Consider the following 26,856-nt stretch of genomic DNA (forward strand, 5'->3'; position numbering starts at 1 on the left):
CATTACTCAACCTCCGACAGCTGTTCGCCATTTTACAGATGCCAGTAACAGTGAAACCGCCTAAAGGGATGTTACTGGCCATAGACTTCGAGAAAGCCTTTGATTCGATTCGTTGGGATTACCTAAGAGTGGTAATGCTAAAGATGGGCATGGGAGACAAATGGGTAAAGTGGGTGGACCTACTCTACACAGCCCCACAAGCGAGAGTTAAGACAGGGAAAGTTATCTCAACCCCCTACACCATTCACAGGGGCACCAGACAGGGATGCCCATTGTCGCTGCTACTCTTTGCCCTAGCTATAGAACCTCTAGAAGCCTATTTTCGAATGGAAGGCAAGGACAGGGGAGTGAGATGGGGAGGGACTGAGCACAACATCTCACTATATGCTGACGATATCCTAATTTACCTTAATGACAGAGATACTGGACTTCAATGGGCCTTACAGGCTTTGGATCGGTTCGGTGAACTATCAGGATTAAAACTTAATAGAGGCAAAACATAAGTTTTCCCGATGAGAAGGGGTTGCACCCAGCCATCTGCATTCCCGGAGGCAGTGGTATGGGCTCCTGACACATTCAGGTGCATCACGACCCGGGGGACCTGCGGGAAGGTAACCTTGGCAGGGCGCTCGGCTCCCTAAGAGCATCCGTGGGTTTCTGGAGAACTCTGAAACTCTCTATAATGGCCAGAATAGCACTAACCAAAATGGTCATGTTACCTCGCCTCCTTTACTATTTCACTAACCTACCGATACTGATCCCAGCGTCATGGTTTGGCAAACTAAATTCACTACTCAGAGAACTAGTGTGGGATGGAGGCTGGTGTCGTACTACACTATCAACGATATGCAGGCCAACCATTGAGGGGGGACTAGGAATTCCTGACTTCGAGCTATATTATTTATCTTGTCAATTACAATGGTCGGCCAGATGGATTGCAGGTGAGGGCACCCTAGATAGACACACGGGGAGCAGAGAATTAAGCACGGAAGAGATCATGTCAGAAATGGTGAGACGGAAGTTGAAGTCACAAGAAAAGAGCACATTGACGAAAGTGGCATTAATGTGCTGGAATAGATGTTCAAAGAGGGTAGGAATAGGTAAACCCTACTCCCCGGCATTACCACTTACCACTAAGTATGTTGAAGGTAGAATCGACTGATGGGAAATGGATGGACACAGACCTAGGGATTTGGACGAGGACGGGAGTAGAGATAATAGGAGACCTATTCGGGGAGGGGGTGCTGAGCCCATTTACTGAGCTAGAAGACAAAAAAGGGATCCCCAGAGGACAGTTCCTTGTGCACCAGAGACTAACCCATATTGTACAGAAACATTGGGAAACGATCAACGCGGAACCTGCCACACACTGCGTGTTACACCAACTATTGACAATGGGGGCAGATTCCCACCCAATCAACAAACTATACAGAACACAAATTGAGGACACACTAGACCAGTTGAGACCTTTGAGCGATAGATGGGAAAGAACCCTCGAAAAATAACTATCAGACACGGAGTGGAAGAAAATACTGGCATACCCAAAGAAAGTATAGAGAAATACCCGTTTGAGATACAACCAGTATAACTACATTCATAGGACATACCTCACTCCATAGCGCTTAACCTGTATATATGGAGGTACTCCCGCGGGATGCCCCAGATGCGGCGTGGTGAGTGCCGACCATGACCACATGATATGGCATTGTCCAGAGATCCAAGTTGGATGGGGGACGGTGATGAGTGATTTGGAGAAGTTGATGGGAAGCCCAATACCACGAACCCCAACAATATGCTTGGTAGGCCTGAAACAAGGACTCACAATTGGGAAGGCACAAGAACGCTACATAGATACTACGCTAGCACTATATAGACGGCTAATAGCGGTGGGATGGAAATCTCCTAAGGGCCCAGCGGTGGCCGAGTGGAGGCGGGATGTAGAGAAGTGGACAGAAGCGGAATTACAGGTCCTGAAGAGCGAGGAAGCAAGAGGGTTGTGCCAAACACCAATAGCTCCGCCCTGGGAAGAGATATTATCAAAATGGAGAAGAGAAGTAATGGGAGAAGGCAGTGACACAGGAGACTCAGACTAGCAACTAGCTAGTATACTGAAGCGAAGCAGAGAAATACACACCAGTAGAGCTTTTACATTAGGGGGAGTGAGCGAGAGAATCATAGAAACCCCAAGAAGTAATGAGTAGACCGCATAGCAAGAAGGAGGTGTGGGAAGGAACCATAGGACGCCGAGAGGATAGCAGACGAACCAAAACACAAAATAGAAGGGGTAAGAGCTGGATAAGGGCAAGATGGGATAGAAAACTACTCCAAAACGACATCCACATAGAAAGACAACTGGGAATAATAGCACCATAGAGTTTAAGTTTATGTTTATGTTCAGTTTAAGCCAACAGGATAAAAGTAATGGCCCATCAGAGACAGCACTCCACCAAACTAAATACACTGCAGGACGTAAGTTAAAAATGAATAAGAGATAATAAAGCATTTTAAAAACCCTGAAGACATGTAATGCAAGACGACTTTAAACAGAAAAAAGAATAATGATGTTTAAAAGCAAAGCAACTTTGAAAAATGTACATGTATTGAAGAACACAACCTTAAATGGCAAAATGTTAATAATTTTTTTTTTACCCCAGAGTGACCTAAGATAGTATATCTCTAAATGTTATGTCTTCTAGGTTTGAAAAATACAAATTATGGGGTATTGAAGTTAACCCACCCAGTTGTAAAAATTATGATTGTTAAAAGGAAAATGATACTGTATTGCCGAATTGGGCGGTGCATCTCCATTCTTCTTGGAATGTCAGTTAATCTTGGGTGCCTGGATGAACCTGTCTAGTAGGTAAGCTGGGATCTTGAGTTTTCACCAAGTGTTGTTTGTGGAGGACAAGGAGAAGGTCTGCATATTGAAAAAAACACGAACTGTATTATAGAGTAAAGGAAAAGGACAAAAGGATTGGATGCAAGGTAAGCTTCATGAGGAGTCAGGAGTCCTTTTAATAATCAAACCAGGAAGACACAGAGACATTGCAAGAACATAAAGAGGAGTTTCACTTTTGAGCCAGCAATGCAGCAAACACACACTCAGAAGCATTTCCTAAGTCAATGCACCTCTCTCCGGGCACAGAGCTGAGTGGGTACTAGGCCTTAGAGTCTTTTCCATCATCATGGTTTATCTTTAAACTTTAAAGTCAATACATTTCTCCTAGATGTTGTGGTAGTCCCGCTCTGAGTCCTTCCATCCTCCTCCTCCTGATTCAAAGGAACTCTGTCCCAGTCCCAAACTGAGCAAGGTAGACCTGTGTAGTCATGTGCACTACTGTTGAAGAATAAATACAGAAACAGATTAATGTTTGGTAACTAAAGTGACTGGTCTGGTCTGAGGAACTAGAAAAAGGAGTGGACCTTGCTGGTAAATTTCAGTACGTTTGAAAGACCAATCACTTTCAGGAACAAATTATTACCTATCAGCCTCCAAACATTGTAAATCATCAGAATCAAGTTTAGAAATTTGTTGAACTCCCTCCCTCACTGCTAGCCAGCACATATATCATCATTCATCACTCACAATCACTTCACCACTCATTGGTGCAATAGTTAGTAGTTACCTAATATGTAGTTGAACAAAATATAATCTCCTCCATTGGTAGGAAGTAGCAATATATTGGAATTTGGCCTTGGCCCTGGCAGGCTTTTAATCAATGATCTTCTGGGCAGCCCTGCTAGGTGACATAAAAAAGGATAGGTAATGGCATATGAGGGAGGCAGGCATCATCTCCACTGTCCTGAAGGGAATGTGAGGGGCTTATTCACTGCATACAGGTCCAACTCCAATCCAGCCATATTATAATATATGACTAAAAATTAGTGGGGCACCATAAATATGACACAAACATAATGTTCCGCTAGCAATTTGTTGTTGTTTTTTTTTTGCAAAGAAAGAAAGAAGTTCAACCAGAAATAATAAAAAAGTTTATGGTGGCACTGGCATACTCAGTCCATGAAGTAGAGTTCATCCTCAAACTCAGGTGGTTCATACAAAAGTTGGTCAGCAAACACACTTGATTCTGACCAGTTATCCTCTCCCTTCTCCTGTGGTGTTTCAGGAACAGTGTAACCAGGTGGTATAAAATGTTGGTTCATTTTGATCATGGTTAATCTCTCCACATTTTGAGGCCAGAGAATGGTCCTTCTCACTGTAACAACTGCACCAGCTGCACTGAACACACATTCAACAGACACACTGGCTGCAGGACAAGCCAGATACTTTATTGCCAGCCTACTGAGCTCTGGCCATTGGTGCATCTTCCCATACAAATACACCAATGGGCTTTGATCCACATACAACCATTTTGGGTCATCCAGATACTCCTGGAACATCCTCTGAAGTGTCATTGCTGCGGCCACTTGCTCAACCTCTTTTGCCTTCGCTTCTGGACTGTACTTAAAACCTGCCCCTTGAAACCAAGCCACTGCAGGGATTGAGTCCAATTCTTCTGATGCTACTGTTGCCGGTGTTTTTGTTGCTGGTGTTGGCTACTGTGAGACAAGATTGCCCTCCCTGGAAGTTCATGGCAGCACCCCTGAACTGCAGAGTGGGACTCTAAGTTCCAGCCATTCTTCTTCCAGTTCTCCGGCTTGTTCAAGAATCGACCTCTTGTATTTTGAAACATCCCCTTCAGAAAAAGGAATGGCAGAGGAAAGAATTTCTTTGTAGTGTGAATCAAGTAGGGTGGTACAGATGTACTCTTTGGATGAGCTAATGTCATTTTGCAGCCTTTCATTACAAATCAAGCGATAGCCTAGACTTTCAACCAAGGTATGCACTTCTGGGTTTTCATTCACCCTTCCAAGTGAGAACCTTTCAGGCACCTTCTTTAGCTGGTCTTGTACCAGATGCAACAATGCAATACCTTGGGCCATTGTTCTGTTCTCCTTGCTAACTTCCCACGTGAAAACCTCAAAAAAGAGGAGCATCTGTGTCAGGCATTTCACTAGGCCCCATTTGTCTGCATTCATGGTCAAAGCTTTCCCAAACACATCCCCTCCTGTTAGAATGACATAGTCATTGATCTGTCTGTACTGCCTAAACAGATTTTGCAACATACAATAGGTTGAGTTCCAAAGTGTTGGCACTTCCTGTATCAGGGCTTTAACTGATACTCTGTTACCACGCTGAATAATCTGCAACCATTAATGGACTTTAAAATAATGGCTCAAAGGAGTGCAGATTTGTATGTTAATGCAGTGCACCAAATACAGGACCCTGAAATAGCCACTGTCTGCAAAGGCCTTGACTATGTTTCTGCCATTGTCCGTGGCAACACATCCAATCTGGAGCCCTTTGGGTCGCAGCCATTCAGACACCTTGCTATTAAATTCCTCCAAGAAGTCTGCAGCTGTGTGCGTGATTTCTCCATGGCGAACATGGCTACTGTTGCATGCTGCCAAACACTCTTAAAACTTTCTTCAGGGCCAAGACCTGTAGACAGCTTTAGTTTTACCCCCCAAAAAGAGTTCCATTGTGCAGTGATGCACATCTAATCTTTTGGATGACAACTAGTCCACATGTCTATCATCAGGTTGATAGTGTGGACAACACTTTGCTGCAAAGCTTGTCCAACCAATTGCAGCACATTATGATGCAGCACTGGAACAGCAACTCTGGCAAAATAGGTCCGACTTGGAACCTTTTATTTCAGGCAGATGGGTGCCACAAACTGTAAGAATCCCACTTGTTTCACCAAAGAAAAAGGGAGGAGGTCCAGCAGTAACATTTTTGCCAGCTTCACATTGTACAAACGTGCCATGGCGTGATTGCAGTCGTAGGGCCCCTCCTGCCTAAACATGCCCGTAATTGTAGCCTGGATTTTCTTCTTTTGTGGGACCACTGATTCAGGTGGCTTTTGAGATGCAGGTGGTGGTAGAATCCGTGTGCATCGTGGTGCAGTAACCATATGTCGTTGTGTCTCCATCTGACTCTGAGTATTCCTGTGCCAGTGTGAGGCCGCTGAGGCGGGTGATTCTGGCACAGTGCTGGCGACAAGGCTGCTAAGCATGAGGATGTCACCCTCTTCTTCCTCACCTTCCTCAGTGATTTGACCAGTAGTAGCTGATGTTTCCTGGCTCTCCTCACCTTCACCACCGCAACCACATTCATCCATTTTTTTAAGGTGCTCCTTCCACCGGATTGCCTGATGTTTTTGCATATATATCATCTGGCCTCCAGTACCATAAAGTGAATCGGGGTTATCCCGACAAATACTTGTGTGGCAAATGGAGTATATCACAATATTCTCCTCCTGTTTGCTAATCATAAAAAGTCCCAAACTGGCCACTTTCTTGACAGCAACTTTCTCTGGGGCCATCTTAAGGTGTTAGTTGGCAGTGACACTAAGATGCACAAGTGGAAGAGTTTGGACGACGGAAGTAACTGTAAGGTCTTCTCTTTGGCAGTACTGCGAGTGATGTGAGGTCTCTTCTCCTGTGAACCTAAAAGCAACCAAGCAAGAAAAACATGTAGTTAGTGAAACATGGCATTGTTGCAGGTTGAAATAGTAGAGACAAATGCAATCTTAGTGCGGTTTGTTACTTATGTAATAAATACCAACTTAATCAAATATTTTAATATCAAACCACACCATAACATTACATTTCAAATCAGACAGCATAACATGCAGATATAGCTCTTTGCGTTATCTCCATCTGTTTTAAAGAGGACACCTCGGGTAGTCAGAGAGAGGTGCCTGGGTAAATGGAATAAACATTTTAAAAACCTATGGCGGCAAGGTGGTCCAGGGGAAATGGAATAATCAATGAAACAATTATGCTGCTGATTTGTCTGCAGTGCTTTGCAGCCAGGGTGTCCAGGATGAAATGGAATTATTATACTTTTAAAGAAACCGAATGCTGTTGTGTGTCTGTGAATCTTTGTTGGAAGGATGGAGGAATGGATGTAGATGGATGGATCAAGGCAAAATGCAGAATTAAATGAATTAAAATAAAAATATAAAAATATAAAAAAATGAAAAATATAAAACTACAATAAAAAAACAGGAAATGAAACAAATTAGAAGAAAAAATGTAAATAAAAATAAAAACCTAAACTAGAATAAAAATGTAAATTAAAATGAAAAAATGAAACAAACAATTGAATTAAAAAAATAATAGAAATAAAAATGAAAATTAAAATTAAAATTGAAATAGAAACTTAAAATAAACAAATGATCAATAATTAGCAATGTTTGTATGTGAGCCTATGGCAAAGACACAACGGTTGTATACACACAATGGCTGCCAGCAACAACAACAAGGAGCAAGGAGTCATGGTAAACAAAGACCACATGCAATCCTATTGCAAAAAGACATTGGCTGGATGGACGAAATGGCCACCAGCTACATGGTCAAAAAACAACACCAAGGAATGAGGAGGCATGAGGAACAATGAAATAACTCATGCAAGCCTATGACAAAGGAACACTGGCAGCATGCACGAAATGGATGCCAGCCACATGGTCAAACAACAACACGGAGCAAGGAGCCATGACAAACAGAGAACACATGCAAGCCTATAGCAAAGGGACACTGGCTGGACAAAATGACCACCAGCCACATGATCAAGCAACAACAACAAGGAGCAAGGGGGCATGAGAAACAAAGAGAAAGAATACAAGCATGCCTATGGCAAAGGAGCACTGGCTGCATGCACAAAATGGCTTCCAGCACACTTGGTTAAACAACAACAAGGAGCAAGGAGGTATGGCAAACAAAGAAATAACAAATGCAAGCCTATGGCAAAGGAACACTGACAGCATGTACAGAATGGCTGGCAAACAGAATGGCATGGCAAACAAAGAAGACATACAAGCCCATAGCAAAGGGGCACTAGCTGGATGGACAAAATGGCTGCCAGCCATGATGGTCAAACAACAATAACAAGGAGCGAACAGGCATGGCAAACAAAGAAAGAACACATACAAGCCTGTGGCAAAGGAACACTGGCTGCATGAACAAAATGGCTGGTAGCCACATAGTAAAACAACAACAATAAGGAGGCATAGGTAACAAAGAAAGAACACATTCAAGCCTATTCTCCTATGCCATCAAATCTCAAACAACATATACACTTTTTGCAAAACAAATGAAGTGCAAAACTAGCCAACATTTTTAATTTAATCCAATGCCATATATCACTGAAACATTTAATGCACGCACTGACGACTACTATGACTGGGCCTACTGCCTAGATGGCCCTTTGGATGTCTAGGCCACATAGTAAAATAATATTGCAAATGTTGCAAACATGTAGAAAAGGTTCTGAGCTATGTAGCAATTTTCCTTTACAAAAATGAAGAATAAATGAACAAGCAAACAAACAATACCCTTATTCAACAGTTTTTTTTACCTTACTTGTGTGATTTCACAAAAACAAATGCCTTAAATCCAAAGGTATATCCAGGAGACAAAGGGAGTAGTCCTTCCACCTTAAAATCCAAGTGAAAAGTGACCAAGACATGGACAAAGCACTGGGAGGAGCCTGCTGGCCAGGTACATGAAGTTGGAGTCTCTGGGGCACTTCTTTCCTGTTTCAAAGTTAAAAAAAAGGCTTCTCAATTTAAAAAAAGAAATCTTAAAGGGTCCATTGGAGAAGATAATCCACTCAAAACCACTTTTTTAAACTACATTAGATGTATCTGGAGTAGAAAATCTACTCCAGGTGCATTCACACTCGCAAACAGAACTGTTTTTCTGCCGTCGCAGCCGGAAGCAGGGCAAGTGAACACAAAGTGGTCAGGCACACAGGCAGAAACAGCATGATCGAACTTAAAGTCTCGTACATGAGCTCTGTAGTGGCCCAGGAGTGTCAGGAGAGAGCTCCAACGCTCAATCTCATGAAGCAAAAGAACTCCGCTCCACGCCGGAATACAAAATTTGGTAACTCCATGCTACTACACGTAGTAGCATGGTGCAAGGGTGTCTGCATTGCATGCAGGATTGTTTTTGTGCAAGAAGGGGCACATTCCTGCACACAAGCAATCCCAAGAGGTGTTTTCCTCTTTCTAAGTGTGCTGCAGCCTCTTGTAAATATGCTCCTTAGACTTTAGGATTAAAGTCAGACTGAAGGTCTGACCTTAGACTTCAGGTCTAAGTCTATCTTTGTGAATTGGACCCTAAGGCCCTCATTACAACCCTGACGGTCGCTGATAAAGTGGCGGTAATACCGCCAACAGACAGGTGGTAATAAATATGAAATTATGACCACGGCTGAAACCGCTGAGACAGACAGCCACTTTAACACACCAACCGCCAGGGTGAAACCAACAGTCACCATGGCGGTAACCGCCAACAGCCAGGTGGAAGACAATGTACTGCCCACAGTAATATGATACAACTATCCGCAACCTTTTCCGGGGTGGTACCAACGACATCAAAAGCCTGGTGGAAAACACTGCACAGAAGGGAAACGACTCACCTCTGGACACTCAAGGAAGAACCACCCCACCATGGAGCCCGAGTTGCATGTGTTCCCCATGCTCTTCTACCTTCTGCTCCATTAAGATCACCAATGCCGGCGATGACAACCACGGTGAGTACTGCCGCCTAGCACTCAGGGGAGGAGGGGAGGAAAAAGCGAGTGACACACACACATGCAATATGCAACAACCCCAACACCACACACACAACTAGATGCAGTAACATAACATATACACCCGTACCCCTCAGGAATAATGCAAGGACAACTACTATAGTGTAAAAAGGCTGTAATAATATAAATATGGGTGAAATACATGCATCGAAATAAAAAAGTATATACATATTTACAATGAACTGCCCAGTCCTCAATGTCTGTGGGCCACAGGGCCACATCACAAAGTCCAAGGCCCAACCTCACTTCTGCAACAACACAGAGAGAACACTGCAGGGGCATCAGGTTGAAAATAGACAGGCACCTCAGGGGGACAGGGAATGGGGGGGCACCTCAGCTGGAAGATGGTACAACGCCACTGGTCCTGGAGGGGGCAACATGCCCTATGCTTGGTCCAGGGGAGTGCAACGCCACAGTCTCTCAAGTGCGTGATTTGCCCACTGCTTGGTCCTGGGGAGTGCAAGGCCAGAGTCTCTCAAGGGGGTGATTTGCCCGCTTCTTAGTCCTGGGAGTGCAAGGCCACAGTCTCTCAAGTGGATGGCTTCTTCCACTGGTTCTGGAGGGGGCACTGTGCCCAGTGAACTTCATCCTGGGAAGGATAGGGTGAGTGGATGGCTTCTTCCACTGGTTCTGGAGGGGGCATTGTGCCCAGTGAGCTTCATCCTGGGGAGGATGGGGTGAGTGGACGGCTTCTTCCACTGGTTCTGGAGGGGGCATTGTGCCCAGTGAACTTCATCCTGGGGTGGATGGGATGAGTGGATGGCTTTGCCACTTGTTCTGGAGAGGGCATTGCGCCCAGTGAACTTCATCCTGGGGAGGATGGGGTGAGTGGACGGCTTCACTGGTTTTGGAGGGGTTATTGTGCCCAGTGAGCTTCATCCTGGGGAGAATGGGGTGAGTGGATAGCTTCTCCACTGGTTCTGGAGGGGGCATTGTGCCCAGTGAGCTTCATCCTGGGGAGAATGGGGTGAGTGGATGGCTTCTTCCACTGGTTCTGGAGGGGGCAACATGCCCTTTGATGCAGATCTTGGGGAGTGCAAGGTCACAGTCTCTCACCTGGGAGTCAGACCCACAGGATTTGCTGGGGCCAGGCCGCACTACAGCCCATGGACTCAGGACTACACTCTGTTCACCGGCAGTGGTGGGGGGAGGCTCCAGCTCTTCTCCTGCAGCCTCGGACGGCTGCCCACTGAGGCTTCTGCTGCTGGCAGTGGTGCTGGTGGCGGTGCTGGTAGTGGTGGGGGGAGGCTCCAGCCCATCCTCTGCAGCCTCGGACGGCTGTCCACTGGGGCTGCTGCTGCTTGCAGTGGTGCTGTGGCAGTGCTGGCAGTGGTGGGGGAGACTCCAGGCCATCACCTGCAACCTCGGACGGCTGCCCTTTGGGGCTGCTGGCAGTGGTGGAGGAGGCTCCAGCCCATCCCCTGCAGCCTCGGATGGCTGCCCACTGGGGCTGTTGCTGCTCTCAGCAGCCTGGGATTGCTACCTGCCCTTCATTTTTGCAGCTGGGGACTGCCCCTTACCCTTGCTCTCAGCAGCCGGGGATTGCTCCCTGCCCTTCCTTTTTGCAGCTGGGGGTGCCTCCTTGCCCTTCCTTGCAGCACTTGGTGCAGGCACCTTATCACTGTGGTTGCCTGGTGCCCGGTATCCTCTTCCACCTGGTGTAGCTGTGGACACTACTGTGCCCCTGGACTGGGTTGCTGAGGTGTTTGCCCGGGTTTTGACCACCCTGGCCTGACGTGAGGGGCGAGGGGGTCTAGGGAAGAGGTCAATGTTGGTGAGGAAAAGCTTCTTAGGGACAATGGGGTCAGAAGAGGGAGATGGTTTGGGAGTGGAGGAAGAGGGAGTGGTTGTAGGACGTGTCAGTCTGCTGTGTTTGGATGCAGGTTCATGGGCTGGATACTGTTGTGAGGTGGATGGCTGTTGGGTGTCTGAGTGCTTGCGTTTGTGTACTTTGGGGGGAACAGACACAGTGGGAGAGGACACAGGGACGTGTGCATGGAAGTGGGGGTTGTAACTGCCAGTGAGGGGCGTGTGCTGTTAGGTGTACTGGTGATGGGGTAATGGATGAGGATGTGATGCATGCAGGTGTCAGTATAGACGCAACTGGGAGGGAGGTGGAGGACAAGGAGGAGGGGGACACAGTGGAGGCAGTGGATGTTGGTATGTCTGATTCTGGATGGTGTTTGTGTGAGTGCCTGTGGGATGAAGTGTGGTGCTTGTATTTGCCATGTCCACTCTTGTGTGTTGGCCTGGGTGCGTGCTTGTCTGACTGTGTGCTTGGGATAGGTTGGGGTTGAGGGGAATGGGATTAGGTAGAGGAAGTTGGAGGGGGGAGGCTAGAAACAGGGACAACGGCTGCCATCAGAGAGGAGGCCAGAGCCTGGCTTGATCTATGTTGAGCTGCCACGTCAGTGTGAATGCCCTCCAGAAATGCATTTGTCTGTTGCATTTGGGCTGCCAGCCCCTGGATGGCATTCACAATGGTTGACAGCCCAACAGAGATGGATCTCAGGAGGTCAATAGCCTCCTCACTCAGGGCAGCAGGGCTAACAGGGGCAGGGCCTGAGGTGCCTGGGGCGAAGGAGATGCCCACTCTCCTGGGTGAGCGGGCACGGTAAGCTCTCTGAGGGGCTGCTGGGAGGGCTGTGCTGGTACGGAGGTGGTGGCTGTACCTGTGGATGGGGTGGGCACTGAGTTGTCCGCCAACACCAGGGAGCTTCAATGATAGGAGGAATCCGTGTCTGAACTGTCCCCTCCTGTCTCCGCCGTGGTGATCCCCTCGCCCTCTGTCCCACTGGTGCCCTCACTGTTGGTGGATTCGGCCTCCTGGGTTCTGTGGGATGCAGCTCCCTCTGTCGCTGGTGCCTCTCCTCGTCCGCCAGATGATGCTAATGCACAAAAAGACAGGGTGACAAAACAAAAGGGGGGGAGGAGACAAACGGTACACTTGGTCAATGGCAGCAACAACAACACTGTTAGCGTACATAACACACACACACGCAGGGAACAAACAGCCCTACGCAATAGGCAATGCACTACCAATCACAATGCTAATCACCAGGCCATGGATAGGGACACCTAACGCCAATTGCAGCAGACCCGAGACCCACAGTCCCCTGCCCAATAGTGGATGCCTACTAGCTTGGTTGGAGGTTACATCAGAACCCTGCCCAACATGGGACCCACTCTGCAATGTCAGGCCTGGACTAGAGGCACCCACAGGTCTATATCCCCCACCCGGATACCACCCCACCAGGGGCAAGTTCTATATTGGAGCACTGTACTCACCCACCCCCTTGTGGCTGCTGTGATGCCCCCAAGCACCCACCCAGCTCCGGATCGGCCACCGCCAGTATGCGGGCCATCAGGAGGGTCAGGGTTCAACGGGCACCCCTTCCTCATTGGGAGGCTTTCATCAGCTGGGCTTCCGCCGTCTTCCGTGCCCAGCGTCTTAGGTCCTCCCACCGTGTCCGACAGTGGGTGCTCCGCCTGCCGTAGACCCCCAGGGTCCGCACGTCCTTGGCGATGCAATGCCATATACCCTTTTTTTGATGGGCGGTGACCTGCAGAGGCAATACACACAGGAAAATGTAATTAGTCAAACAGTCCTGCATGTTACACTTATGATCCACCATACCCCTTCACATCACCATTTACACAAACATGGCCTTGCACACAACCAATACGCTGCCCAGAGGACATCTGCCCACCCCTCTTACAAGAGGCCTACACACACACCACTCCGTGCATTCGTGCTACATGCATCACATGTGTGCCCACAGTGTACTGACGTGTTGGTCTGGAGGCCCATACAGCAGTCCGTACTGAGGAAGGACCCCATCCACCAGTCTCTCCAACTCCTCCGAAGTAAAGGCTGGGGCCCTTTCCCCAGTCACACGGGCCATGGTAGGTTCCAGATAAAGGTCACAACAGCACATGCAGTGTAGGTCCTCTCCTGTTGAAGATCAGGTAGCAAGTGAGGGATGAGATAGAAAATGGCGGTCACGTCTGCGGCAGTGCATACTGTCACCGCTGGCGTAGATCACCATTGGCCACTGTAACCCATAGGGCCCAATCTTAACCAATGAGGAGTTGCACAGTGGTTTTTGACCGGCTCCCACAACGGCACACAATGTCAGCGGAATTACCTAATTTCTACCTGTCCCTCCAAATAGGATAGGCGGACGCGATTTCAGGGGGGGGTGCAGGCCATGGCTCCTAACTGCGTCACAGTACACATATGCACCTTTTGGGCATCTCCAACAAAATACTGTTACAATCACAACATGCAGTGAAGTATAGTGGTTTGAAATAGAAGATACTGACCAGCTGCTTACCATTTTGCCCCCTAGATTGCAACCGCTGTGGATGAATAGGAGATGGAGACATACCCCCGTGTACAGACTCCTGGTGGACTAGGCAACAATGGAGGACAGGGACATTATCCTCACCTATAGACTGGACAGGGCCACAATCACAGAGCTGTGTGCCCAATTGTAGCCTGACCTAATCTCTGCTATCTGTCAGCCCACCAGGATCCCCCCTCTTGTGCAAGTGCTATCAGTGCTCCATTTCCTGGCAACTGGCTCCTTCCAAGTGACAGTGGGCTTGGCAGCTGGAATGTCTCAGCCAATGTTCTCAATGGTGCTGACCAGAGTGTTGTCTGTCCTGATTAAACACATGCGCAGCTACATCGTTTTCCCCCAGATGGAGGATTTGGCCACAGTGAAAGCTGATTTCTATGCAATGGGACATATCCCCAACATTATTGGGGCAATTGATGGTACACATATTGCTTTTCTCCCACCCCGGTGGAATGAACAGGTGTTCAGAAATCGAAAGAGCTTTCACTCCATGAACGTGCAGATGGTGTGCCTGGCGGACAAGTACATCTCTCACGTCAGTGCAAAATATCCTGAGTTTGTTCATGATGCCTTTATCCTGAGGAATAACAGCATCCCATATGTGATGGCTCAACACCAGAGGCACAGGGTGTGGCTGATAGGTGATCCCTGGTTCCCACACAGTATATGTTGGTGTATGGGTATGGTGTGGGCCCTAAGGTTTAGTGTGTGGCTAACAGTTGTCCCTCAACAGTTGCAGGTGACTCTGGTTACCTCAACCTCTCATTTCTACTGACCCCTGTGAGGAATCCCAGGACAAGGGCAGAGGAACGTTACAATGAGGCACATGGGTGAACAAGAAGAATTATAGAGAGGACCTTTGGCCTCCTAAAGGCCAGGTTTCGTTGCCTCCATCTAACAGGTGGATTCCTGTACTACTCACCAAAGAATGTCTGCCAGATCATCGTGGCATGCTGTACGTTGCACAACCTTGCCTTACGTCGCCACTTGCCTTTTCAGCAGGAGGATGAGGCTGGAGATGGCCATGTGGCAGCAGTCGACCCTGTGGATAGTGAAGATGAGGAGGCAGAGGATGACGATGAGGACAACAGAAATGCAATAATGTGACAATACTTCCAATGACACACAGGTAAGACAGTGTAACTTCACATTTCAATGACTGTTTTGTGTTTGACATTGTCACTGGCAGGCTGATTTTCCCACTTCTATGGCAACTCACTGTACCCTTTTGCATCTCTATTTGCAGATATTTGTGCCTCACTATCACTCCTGGTGTGTGACTGCAGCCAACTACAGGTCATTCCTATGTATAAATTTCTGTACAGTTGATTTGCAATGTTTAAATCTTGTTGAACAAATACATACTTAAATCATTTGACATACTCCATACTTGTATGTTTTCAAAGGGTGTTTATTTAAGTGCTAAGAAGTAGAGGGGGGTGTGCAGTGTGCTGGGCTGATGGTGGAGGAAAGTCCAGGTTAGAGTCCAGTCTATTTGTATCACAGGTGTATTGTCAAGGGGGACATAGGAAGGGAAGCAATGGCAGTTCAAGGTGGACAGGGTGACAGAGTAGGACACAAGGGTGACAATCAGAAGAGTCTAATTTCCTGTGGGGGTCTTGGCAATAGTCTCTGACTTATGTCTGGATCACAGGGAATGTTTGTGGGGTGGTTCTCCTTCTGCAGGGGGAGGGGGACTGGTGGCCTGTTGCTCCTGTGGTGGGGCTTCCGGTCCACTAGTGGCGGCGGAGGTGGAGGGCTGTTCATCAGTTTGGCTAGTTGCAGAGGCCCGGTGGGGTGCCACTGCCTCCCTCATAGTGTTGGCCATGTCTGCCAGCACCCCTGCAATGGAGACCAGGATAGTGTTGATGTCCTTCAATTCCTCCCTGATCCCCAGGTACTGTCCCTCCTGCAGCCGCATGTTCTCCTGCAACTTGTCCAGTAACTGGCCCAGCGTATCCTGGGAATGTTGGTATGCTCCCAGGATCATGGTGAGTGCCTCCTGGAGAGTTGGTTCCCTGGGCCTGTCCTTCCCCTGGCACACAGCACTCCTCCCAGCTTCCCTGTTGTCCTGTGCCTCTGTCCCCTGAACCGTGTGCCCATTGCCACTGACCTCAGGTCCATGATCGTCCTGTGTTTGTGGGGTGGCCTGGGGTCCTTGGAGTGGTGGACACACTGCTTATTGACGTTTCCTGGGGACAGAGGTATGGGCCTGCTGGGTCAGTGCTGTGGTGGTGTTTCCTGAGGGGGAGGCTCTGTGGTGGTGTGAGAGTGTGCCTGGGTAACCGTTTGTCCAGAGATCCCTGATGGGCCAGGTTGGTCATCGTGATCCAGGCAAGCAGAGCTGCTGTCATTACTGTGGGCCTCTTCTGTGGGGGGACTGGATGTTGCTAGCACCTCTTCTCCGGTGGCATTGGCTGGGGGACATGTGGGGATCTAAATGCAGTGTTATTGTTTATGCGTGTGACATCATGTAGATGGGTGTGTTGCACTGTATGGTTGTTGTTGCCCGGGCAGATTTGCCTTTGTGTGAGTTGCTATTTAGGGGCTAGGTGATTCCAGTGTGCATGCAGTGGTGATAGGTGTCCATGCAGGTCTGTGAAGGGTGTCCATTCATTGGTGTTACATGCTGGGCTTGGTATTGGGATGAGTGGGTTGTGATGGTGGGGTATGTGGGAGGTGGTGAAGTGATGGGAGTGAGGGTAAGGGTGGGGTTTGTGATGGCATGCAGGTAGGGGGGTTGAAAGTAATAGAGATTTGACTTACCTGACTTCAGTTCTCCTCCTCCTCCTGTCAGGCCCTAAGGTTGCATGATTGCCAAGACTTGCTCCTCCCATGTTGTTAGTTGTGGGGGAGGAGGTGGGGGTCCACCGCCAGTCCTCTGTACAGCTAGTTGGTGTCTTGCTGCTGTGGAACGCACCTTCCCCCATAGGTCGTTCCACCTCTTCCTGATGTCATCCCTTGTTCTTGGGTGCTGTCCCACAGCATTGACCCTGTCCACGATTCTCTGCCATAGCTCCATCTTCCTAGCAATGGATGTCTGCTGCACCTGTGATCCAAATAGCTGTGGCTCTTCCCCGATGATTTCCTCCACTATGACCCTTAGCTCCTCCTCAGAGAACTTGGGGTGTCGTGGTGCCATGGGTGTAGTGTGAGGGTGTGTGGGGTGAGGGTGTGTGGGGTGTGTGATGTAAGGTGCGTGGATGGTGTATAGGTGATGATGTTATGTGGATCTGGTTGTGTGAGTGCTCTTGCTCTCTCTCTGTTGGCAATGGTTTGTCTTCGTAAAGGGTTGTGGGTAATGTGAGTGTGTGTTTTATAGTGGTGTGGGTTTGGTGTGTGTATGTGTGTCAGGTGTGTGTAGTTTGAATTGTCCAATGTGGTGTTGTTGTGTTTGAGTGTGTGTATTTTGAGTGCGGCGGTATGTACTGCCAATGATTTACCGCCATTGAATGTCTGCCACGGTGATTCGTGGGTCATAATGCTGTAGGCGTGGTTCTGTTGGCGTAACTTTGTGGGTTTTGCTACCGCCAGTTTATCACTGACCTTTGTGCTGGCGGACTTGTGTGTGTGGCTGTATAGTGACGGATTGGTATGTGTGTGTCATAATATGCTTGGCGGTTATCTGCCACGGCAGCGTTATTTTGGCGGCAGTCGGCATGGCGGTAAGCAGGATTTACCCCCAATGTCATAATGAGGGCCTGAGTCTTTTTTATGTTTCCATCCTAATAGCTTTGATCCCTGTTTAGTTATGTAGACATTACATATTGTGTTTCTATTCTTAAACGATATTGCATTTTAACATAGCCTGTAAAGGAATAGGGTCCTTGTTGTAACCTCTTGGTTTTATAGTTGGAGATTCTAAGAGATAGGGCCTTATTTAGAGTTTGGTGGACCTAGTATGCCGTCACAAATGTGACGGATATCTTGTCTGCCATTTTACAATCTCCATAGGCTATTATGGGATCGTAATTAGGCTTGGGCAGAGTTCGTATAGCAGTGCTAGGCAGAGGGCAAAAAATCTGTAGTTCCGCTAGCACCAGTTTACGTGACGTTTAACGTCACTGGCAGCGCAGAGTTGTATCTTGCGTTGGAATTATCACGTGAACAGCACAATGTGGTCTGAATGTGCGCGGCCATCTTGTGTTTTTTTGCTTGCTATCGTGCTGTGGCCTACTTTTATCCTCTCTATATCTCTCCCACTCCCCACTTTTAAAACCTTATTTTGCCTAGCTTCTTTTTATTATAATACCTTGTCTCTTTCTCTTTTTATATTTTAACTTTTCTCCTATTTTTTGTGTTTTTTGTGACTTTTTAACTTCTGTTTTTATTTTACTTTTTTCCTAATCCTCCCTTCCTTATCTCTTCCCCCCACCCCCAAGTCCCCAGTGCCATGGCACAGCAGGGGAGCGCCAGGCCCTATCTGCCAGCCGCCTTCCTTGCGGAAGGCGGCGACCACAAGGGGTGCAGCCCCACGCCATATTTTCAGAGCTGGAGGTGGCTGCCCTGGTTTTTTATGTGCAGCACCACCTCCCCTCTACCTTGGCAGCAAGCAGCAGGCCCGGTTCTGGGTACGACCTCCAGAATCTCCAGCAGCACTGGGAGAGGGTGCACCGGGCTGTGCGCGCAGCTCTGGTGTCCGGTGCTCCCAGCAACAGCTGACGCACCAGTGGGCCGACATTCTGGATCGGAAGACAGACCTGCTCGACCTGCTAGGCGTCGAGGTTGAGGGGCTCGGTGAGTAAAAATCATTTATTATTAGTTGTGCTCTATGCTAATTGTTTCTTCTCAAATAGCATGCACGCTGCTCAGTAACTTGCAGGTAAGTTAAATTTATGTTATGAATTTAATATTGTGTAATTGTCATCTAGACAGATGCTCAGCACTACCTAATTGTACTTCTTTTTGGCGTTTGCTTCGGCTGATTAAGAAGTGATGCAGAGACTCCTCCTGAGTCCTGTGTCCTGTCAAATATAGCCATTGTTAATATGTTAGCATTAGTGATTTTTGTTCTCTCATTTCTCTGTGCCTTTCTTTATTGTAGCTCGTACAGAGTGATGTGTAGTAGTTTAGCATGCATCCAATCTAATGAATTGAGAGATTGATAATAAGAACTGTAGAAATCATTCATTGCAAGTTATTAGTAATTCCAAAATGTAGTTTAGGAAATTAGGAGTAGGGTTAGGAAATTTGAAATAGGAGTATGGTCCTTCATACTAATATTATTATATTATCCAGGCCCCTGAACCTCCGATGTAGAAAGGTTACTGCATTTGCCTTTTCCTTTAAAAAGTAATATTCTTGGATAGATTCTTCACTAACAGTACCACTAATCTTTTTCTGTTTTTTTTGTTTCTTAGTTCAGCATCCAGGGGCAGGAGGAAGGCTCTTGAGGTGGGCGAGGTAGCTGAGGGTGGCCCTTCCACAAGTGCCGGGCAGATAGGTCTGCTGGCCCCAGTAAGTCCTCCTGTTGTTGTTAATATTAATATTTATTCCCCTAACTTTTGCCGCTCCAAATTTGAATTATTTTTTTACCTTTTTACTGTGCCTGTCTCCTATTGTTTTTTCTAACTCCACTTCGATTTGTCTGTTTTCTAAAATCTTCTTATCCTGCTTTATCCTATTTACTTATTTTCTATACTTCGGGTTTCTTTACTTCGAACTGTCTGACTATGATAGTCTGTCTGTAGCTTCCTTCTTCTGCTTCCCTGTCCCTTGATGTATTGTATCTTGTGGTGTGGTGGTAAGGCTCGGAAAACACATGTATTGAAAATTGCATGCCCATGTAAGGTATTCTACACGTTTCGTGAGAAGTAGGCCTGGGCAGAGGGAATGGAGTCCGGTTTAGCGGAATTCCGCTGAGTTGAAAAAAAACTGTGTCATTCCGCGAAGCCAGAGTTCAGTGTCCCGCAGAGTCCTCCTGAATGTGCGTATCTCGGAAGCGCTAAGCAGGGTCGAGCCTGGTCACCCAGGCTTGACACTGCTTAGTGCTTCAAAGATGGGTGGATTCAGGATGGCCTTAGGCAGTGAAAGCTGCCGTTTCAGGCCTCTTGTGCACGGGCTTGTCTAGTGTGCAGTGCACACAGGGCAGGACAGTGCAAAAGAGGCCGTACACAAAGAAAGCTGCTGTTTCAGTCCTTGTTTGTGCACCAGTGTGCACAAACAATGACAAAAGAAAAAGAGAAGAGGATTTACCTGTGGCTTCTCCGGGAGTCCTCCTCTCTGAAGAGTCCTCCTCTCAGCGTGGCTGCCTCCCTCCTCTGCTCAGGTGCACACTGTAGCCCAGTTATGGGCTGCACAGTGCAACTTCAGACTGTTTGCGATTGTGCTGTACAGCCCATACTGGGCTGCAGCGCGCCCTGGGTGAGCTCCACTCTGCTGGCAGGGCTAGCGGAGTTTTTTAAACAACTCGGCGCTCCAAGGAAAGCACCGAGTTCCAAAAACTCTGTTAGCTCCACCAAAGGAGCAGAGCTCCCCGCACACCCCTACTTTTAACAAATTTCCAAAGTACAAAATGCCCAGCTGATATTTTGATAGAAGAGAACCCGTACCCGAAATATAGTAATGTATTCTCGGTTGTGTTTTGCTATTAGAAAAAAAACAATTGGGGGAGGCTTATATGGCATCTAAATTGTGTCCTCTTTTTTTCTAGCCGCACCGACACGGCTGCGGGAGAGGATATGGGGGAGGAGTCTCTGCTGCAGCAGTGGCGGGCGATGGTAAGTCCTGTTGCTTCCTTATTAACAATTAGCAATGTAGTCACTACAAGGGTGTACTAGTGTTGTTGACTCACTTGTCAACACCCTGCTTTTGCAGATGCAGCAGAAGTTTTGTAAGTATTGGGCTCTCCTATCTGCAACTCAGCAGTTTAAGGTTTATAAAATGAACTTGAACTCTGGCCCATATTTATACTTTTTTAGCGCTGCATTTGCGTCATTTTTTGACACAAAAGCAGCGCAATCTTACAAAATACAATTATATTTTGTAAGTTTGCACCGCTTTTGCATCAAAAAATGACGCAAATGCAGTGCTAAAAAAGTATAAATATGGGCCTCTGTATTTTGGAAAATTGAAAAAAGGATGGAAGTAGAATGGTTGGGTAAATATAATATGAGTGAAAGGATGTGTGTGTGGATGAAAGGGTGCATAATAATAATCATGTAGGTGGGTGATGAGGAGGATGATAGGATGCATGTGTGGGTGAAGGATGGATGAAAGGGTATATGGGTGAACAATGCCAGGCCTGGATGGGTGAACAGACTCCTTGCGTGGGTTAGATCTTTTAGATGAGTGAATGGGTGAAAGGATGAATGGGTTGTTATTGGATAAATGTATGCCGGCGAAAGGTTATTAGAGTGCCATGTTTGGAATTTGCAAAATGGCAAAGAACTGGATGAATGAATGTAAAGCTTAGCTGAAAGGATGTGTATCAAAGCCAAGGATGAAGGAAAATAAGAGTACTAGGAGAGAACATTTGCAATTATGATGAATAGATACATGCTTGGAATGAAGAAAGAAGGGAGCTCCTCCAGATAGGGGCATTCTGCTCACCCACTTTACTTGCTTGGAATGTTTTTTTTTTATCAAAGGTTCGATGCAAAGGTTTGGATGATATTTCAGAATATTCCCTAGACTCACAGTATTTTTCAAGTGAGGCAGGTAATAATATGTATCCCAGCAACCATTAACCACAGCCTTCCTCCCTCGCTATGGCCTTTCAGCAGTGCCACCCATGATGTCCTAACAGCTGCATGGTTCAATTAGGCAGAATTGGCACTGCAATGTTGGCCGTGCAATGTATATCTATCAGCTTAAGTTAAGTTGATGTGTCAAACACTTTTCTATGCATGGCAATTCTAAAAAAAGGTGTGTGTCCCAGTTTCCTCCTAGTGCCCACTGTGTCACTCACTTCCTAGTACTTCACTCTGTTCTGTTAATCTTTCTTAAGTTCTGTCCAACACTTTAACATAATTTGGGAAAATCATTTTTTGGTGGCATCACATTTTTCAGGCCAAGTTATAAATATAATTAATTATGGCTTCCATAATGGATTTACTTCTGTTCTAATTTTTCCCATTCAACATTTGCCAACCACAGTGAGTCACACTAGTAGCCAAACCTTAAGCACACGATGATGATGAGGAAATGATTGATCTGTAAAGTATTTACTCTACCTACCCATCCTAATCAACTCCACCTTACCCTGCATTTGACTATGTTAAGAAGATTCCTTTCCTCGCTGCAAATTAAGCAAATGTATATATTTTTGCAAAACAAATAGTTATTACAATGTGTGGTGGAGGAGGGGCCAGAGGAAAGTGAGTAAAGTATTTCATAAGTAAGTGCCTTGATTTTTCTGAATGGGATAGTTTGTGACGATGCAAATGAGCCACATACAATCTAAATCCCATTCCTTAATCCTTTCCCTCTACTGCAGTGCATCACTTCTCCCACTGCCTACTTATGGCAGACAGAATATCTGCATGATTGATTATATTATGTGACGTGATTCATTCTTAGTATTCATCGGCCTTGTAGTCCAGGTACAAAGAAGAATGGGCCAAAGGAAAAAAAATAATTCTAGTACAGCTGCCCCAGCTGCAGATCGTAATGAGTACAACTGTGGCCCCTGCTGAGCTAGCAATGCCACCATTAATTTAGCACAACAGTAGAGAGAAGAATACTCCATAGTACAAAATATGGCTGTGACAGTTATCACCTTAAAATTGAATGGCCTGAGGTGACCACCAAATGTACTGCTACTGTGCTACTACACTATCTGATTTTAAACAAGTGCTTTGCTTAGAGCATTGTTTACAATTTCAGTTTTTTCTTTCTTGATATAGCTATTCCTGCTGTTCCATCATAACAGCAGGAAATAGCAACCCAGCTGCAGTGGACGAAGCTAGAGGGCATACGGACTGAGTACCAGCAGCTGGTGGTCCTCAAGGAAGAGGTGGGGGAGGTGGAGGAGGCAACAGCAGTCGCTACTGCCGGTACTCAGGGGCCCAGCAACACCTATACCGCAGTGCCAGGGCAGCCGCCCACCATTACATCATCCCTGTTGCCACCTCCACCCCCCTTTGAGGCCGTCTTCCAATAGCACATCCTGCGGAGGCTTGCGCAGCTAGAGGCCCGTCAGGTATGTATCGAGGGGCTCCTCAGGAGAATCCTGGCCTGCCTGTAGTGCCCTCCTCTGCCCCTTTTTTAACCTCTTATTTCGGTGGGTGGGTCTTATTGTGGGTTGAGAGGGTGGGTATGGGTTTTTGCAGGTCTTTTTTTAAATTATGTTGAACAATGCCATGGACAATTTTACATTATTTCTGTTTTGGACATTCTGTTGGGAAAAGGACAATTGTTTGGGGATAGAGGTGGGCACGTTGTGGGTAGGAGGGGTGGGTATTTATTCATTATTATTTTTGTTAGGGATGGGGTCAAATAAATATTTCTGTTCAGTTCTTTATGTCTAAAATCTTTTTTGGGGGTGTTTTACTTCGCACTGCTGCCTATACGCAGTGTGTTTTCCAAATTTACTGATAGTGTATTCCTTTTAGAGCAGCATGATTTACAAATCTGCTGATAGTGTATAGAAATTGTAAACTTGTCCCAATACTCTTATACTCTCTGCAGTGCATTCTTCAAAATTTGACTCATACGAGTGGGGTGGAGAGATTTTCCTTTGCCAATTATATTGCCTAAACTAAAGGTACAACAATGCTCCATGTTTATCTTACCTGAATAGATGAAGCGAGGGATGCATGGTTTCTCAAGGTACCATGGTGGTGTAGTGGTAGCATGCGAGCATACTAACAGTGAAGGTATAGGAAGCGAGATCCCACTCCACCTAGGTGAACTGAAATGAAGATCCTGCACACTAACATGAGGCTGCTTCTATCAGATCCGCTCCGACAAATGTGAGATTAATGAATGGTGTAAATTATGAAGTAACACCTCAATCAATCACACAGCCCGGAGGAAGAGTTGGGGAATTGATGAATGGATGGGGAAGGGATTTTGGGAAGGTGTGACAAAAAGCCAAACACAACACACACACAATATTCACCTGGGAAATGATTATCAGCCTGCTGTGAGAGGAATAGAAAAAGAAAAGCATGAATATGTATGACACACATAACTTAAAATTCTTCCAGCCCCAGTGAGACCCAAGGTGTATATATCTAAAAATGTTTGGTCAGTTATGTTTGTAAAGTATTACATATACTAATTAATCTTGGGGTGAAGGTAACACACACAGGTTTAAAAAAAGGAATATTGAAAGAAAAATGATACTAGTCTGTATTGCCAAATTGGATGGTATATCTGCAATCTTCTGGGATTGTCCCGTCAATCTTCTTGGTAGTCTGCCTCAAGCGGTCCGATAAGGTAAGCATGAGTGTTATGGCACAGGAGAAGAAAAGGCCTGTGGAGTGTTAAACAGAAATTATTATCACCTTGATATTGCGGAATAAAAAAGTATGGAATGGAAGGTAAGCTTCATGAGGAGTAGTCTACCAAGAAGACTTAGAGGTGGCAGAGCAAGAGCAAAGACCTTTGCAATCATCCAACACAATCACAGACAGGTGTCAGCATGTATTGGGGTGATCTAACTCACATCTGTAATGCTCATCATAACATTTAGCCTAGAGGACTCTATAATGTGACATTATCATCCATCATGTCTGTCTCCTCCAGTTTCCTACAACAGGTCCCCCCACCCAACTACATAGTTTCAAGTTTGAGCCAGCCAGCAGACACACACAGCAGGTTTGCATTTCAAATCAAGTATTTGAAGCACCTCTAACCACCAGTGACAGATTGTTGTAGACCTCTTAGACTCCTCCTCACATCACCCCTGTTGATTTCCATGAAGTTGATATCTTCTTTCTTCTGGCAGTTGTTTAAGTTCTCAAATCACGCTTTGATTCCTTTCATCATACTCAAATCCAGACACTGATTTAATAGCATTATGTCCAACTCCAGTCCATACCAACTCTTCCCGAGAGTCAGAGTCTCAGTCACAACCCAATTGAGTTAGAGCATTCTGTAACTGTTTAACAAAAGAAATATTGAGTATTTTTTATTTTCTGTACTACAATTTTGTTTGTTAGCTAAATGGACTGGTCGGGTTTTCTTTGACAAATGTGACCCATAAAGAAGAGCACCAGAAAACAAAGCAGTGTGATAACGCCGGCAAATTTTGGTAGATGTGGAAGGTGAAGGGGAAAAAAATCACCTTCACCAATTATAATTTTTATGCTACCAACATTATAAATCAATCACGACACAAACACAAGCCAGCGTAATATATGTAAGCAATATAAACACCCACTCTCACTATCTGCCACCACTAGACATGATGAGTCACACCAGCCATCTCAATTCTCAACAATGAAACAAGGATCCCTCATATCAATTGTTGAGGCATATATAGCATTACTTATCTGTTCCAATCAAACATATTGGCACATTGCTGATCCTCTTTGATTAAGGAAACAAAACACACATTGGACATTAAGTTGTAAATGGGGCGGTCCCACTAGGGGACAAAAGAAAGTATAGGCTCAGAATGGAGGCAGGCATTGTCTCTCAAATCTCCTTGAAGTGATTTTAGTGGGTTTGGGGGTTTCTTCAATGCACACTGGTACAACTACAATTCAGCCATAGATGTGAGTAAAACAGTTGCGGCTCACAGCTAGCTATTTTTTTCTCAAAGCTGTTCATAATAGAAAGTAGAAAGCTCTATGGTGCCCCAGGTCTAGTCAGGGAAGCAGAGTTCATCCTCAAACTCAAGTGGTTCACCCAGAAGTTTGTCAGCTAACACACTACCATGACCTGAGTCTGACCAATCATCACCCTCATCTACCTCCTGTTGTACTTTAGGTATGCTGTAATTTGGTGATATGAAGTGCTGATTTATTTTGATAATGGTCAATCTCTTGACATTTTGGGGCAAGAGACTGGTCTTTCTCACTGTCACAACTGCACCAGCTGCACTGAACAAACACTCAGCAGATACACTGGCTACAGGACAAACCAGATACTTTGTTGCCAGCCTGCTGAGCACTGTCAATTGGCGTCTTTTCCCATACCACTACACCAATGGGTTTTGATCCAGATAGACCTCAGTTGGGTCATCCAGGTAGGCCTGGACCATCCGCTCAATAGTTAGTAGTGCTCCACCTTGCTCGAGCTCTGCTGCCTTTGCCTATGCAAGTGACTTAAGCACTGCCTTTAGAAACAAGTCACATGCAGATTTTGGGGCTGCTGCTCCTCTTCCTGTTGTGGTTTTTGCTGGTGTTGATTTTGGCTGCTGTGAGACAGAAACACACTCCGCAGGCTCTATGGAAGTTGTAGGCTGCACCCCATAACTTCTGCCCATTAGTGGGCCTCTAATTTACAGCCGTCCTTTTTCTAGGCCTCTGGCTTGCTCAACAATCCATGTTTTGTAGGTTGAATCAGAAAAAGGAATGAAAGTGGCCAGTAATTGTTTGTACTGTGGGCCAAGAATTGTGGCACAGATGTAATCTTTGGATGACACAATCGTGGTCATTACAACCCTGGCGGACGGTGTTAAAGCGGCGGTAAGACCGCCAACAGGCCGGCGGTAAAAAAATAGCAATTACGACTATGGCGGATACTGCCAACAAAGACAGCCACTTTAACACTCCGATTGCCACGGCGGTACAAACAAACAGCGCGGCGGTCACCGCCAACAGACAGGCGGGAGACAATGTACTGCCCACACTATTATGACAGGCCAATCCGCCACCTTTTCCGGGGCGGATTCACCGCGGATAAAAACACGGCAGAAACAGGAATTTCGAAGGG

This window comes from Pleurodeles waltl, chromosome 1_2 (assembly GCF_031143425.1).
Source record: "Pleurodeles waltl isolate 20211129_DDA chromosome 1_2, aPleWal1.hap1.20221129, whole genome shotgun sequence".
In the NCBI taxonomy this organism is placed as follows: Eukaryota; Metazoa; Chordata; class Amphibia; order Caudata; family Salamandridae; genus Pleurodeles; species Pleurodeles waltl.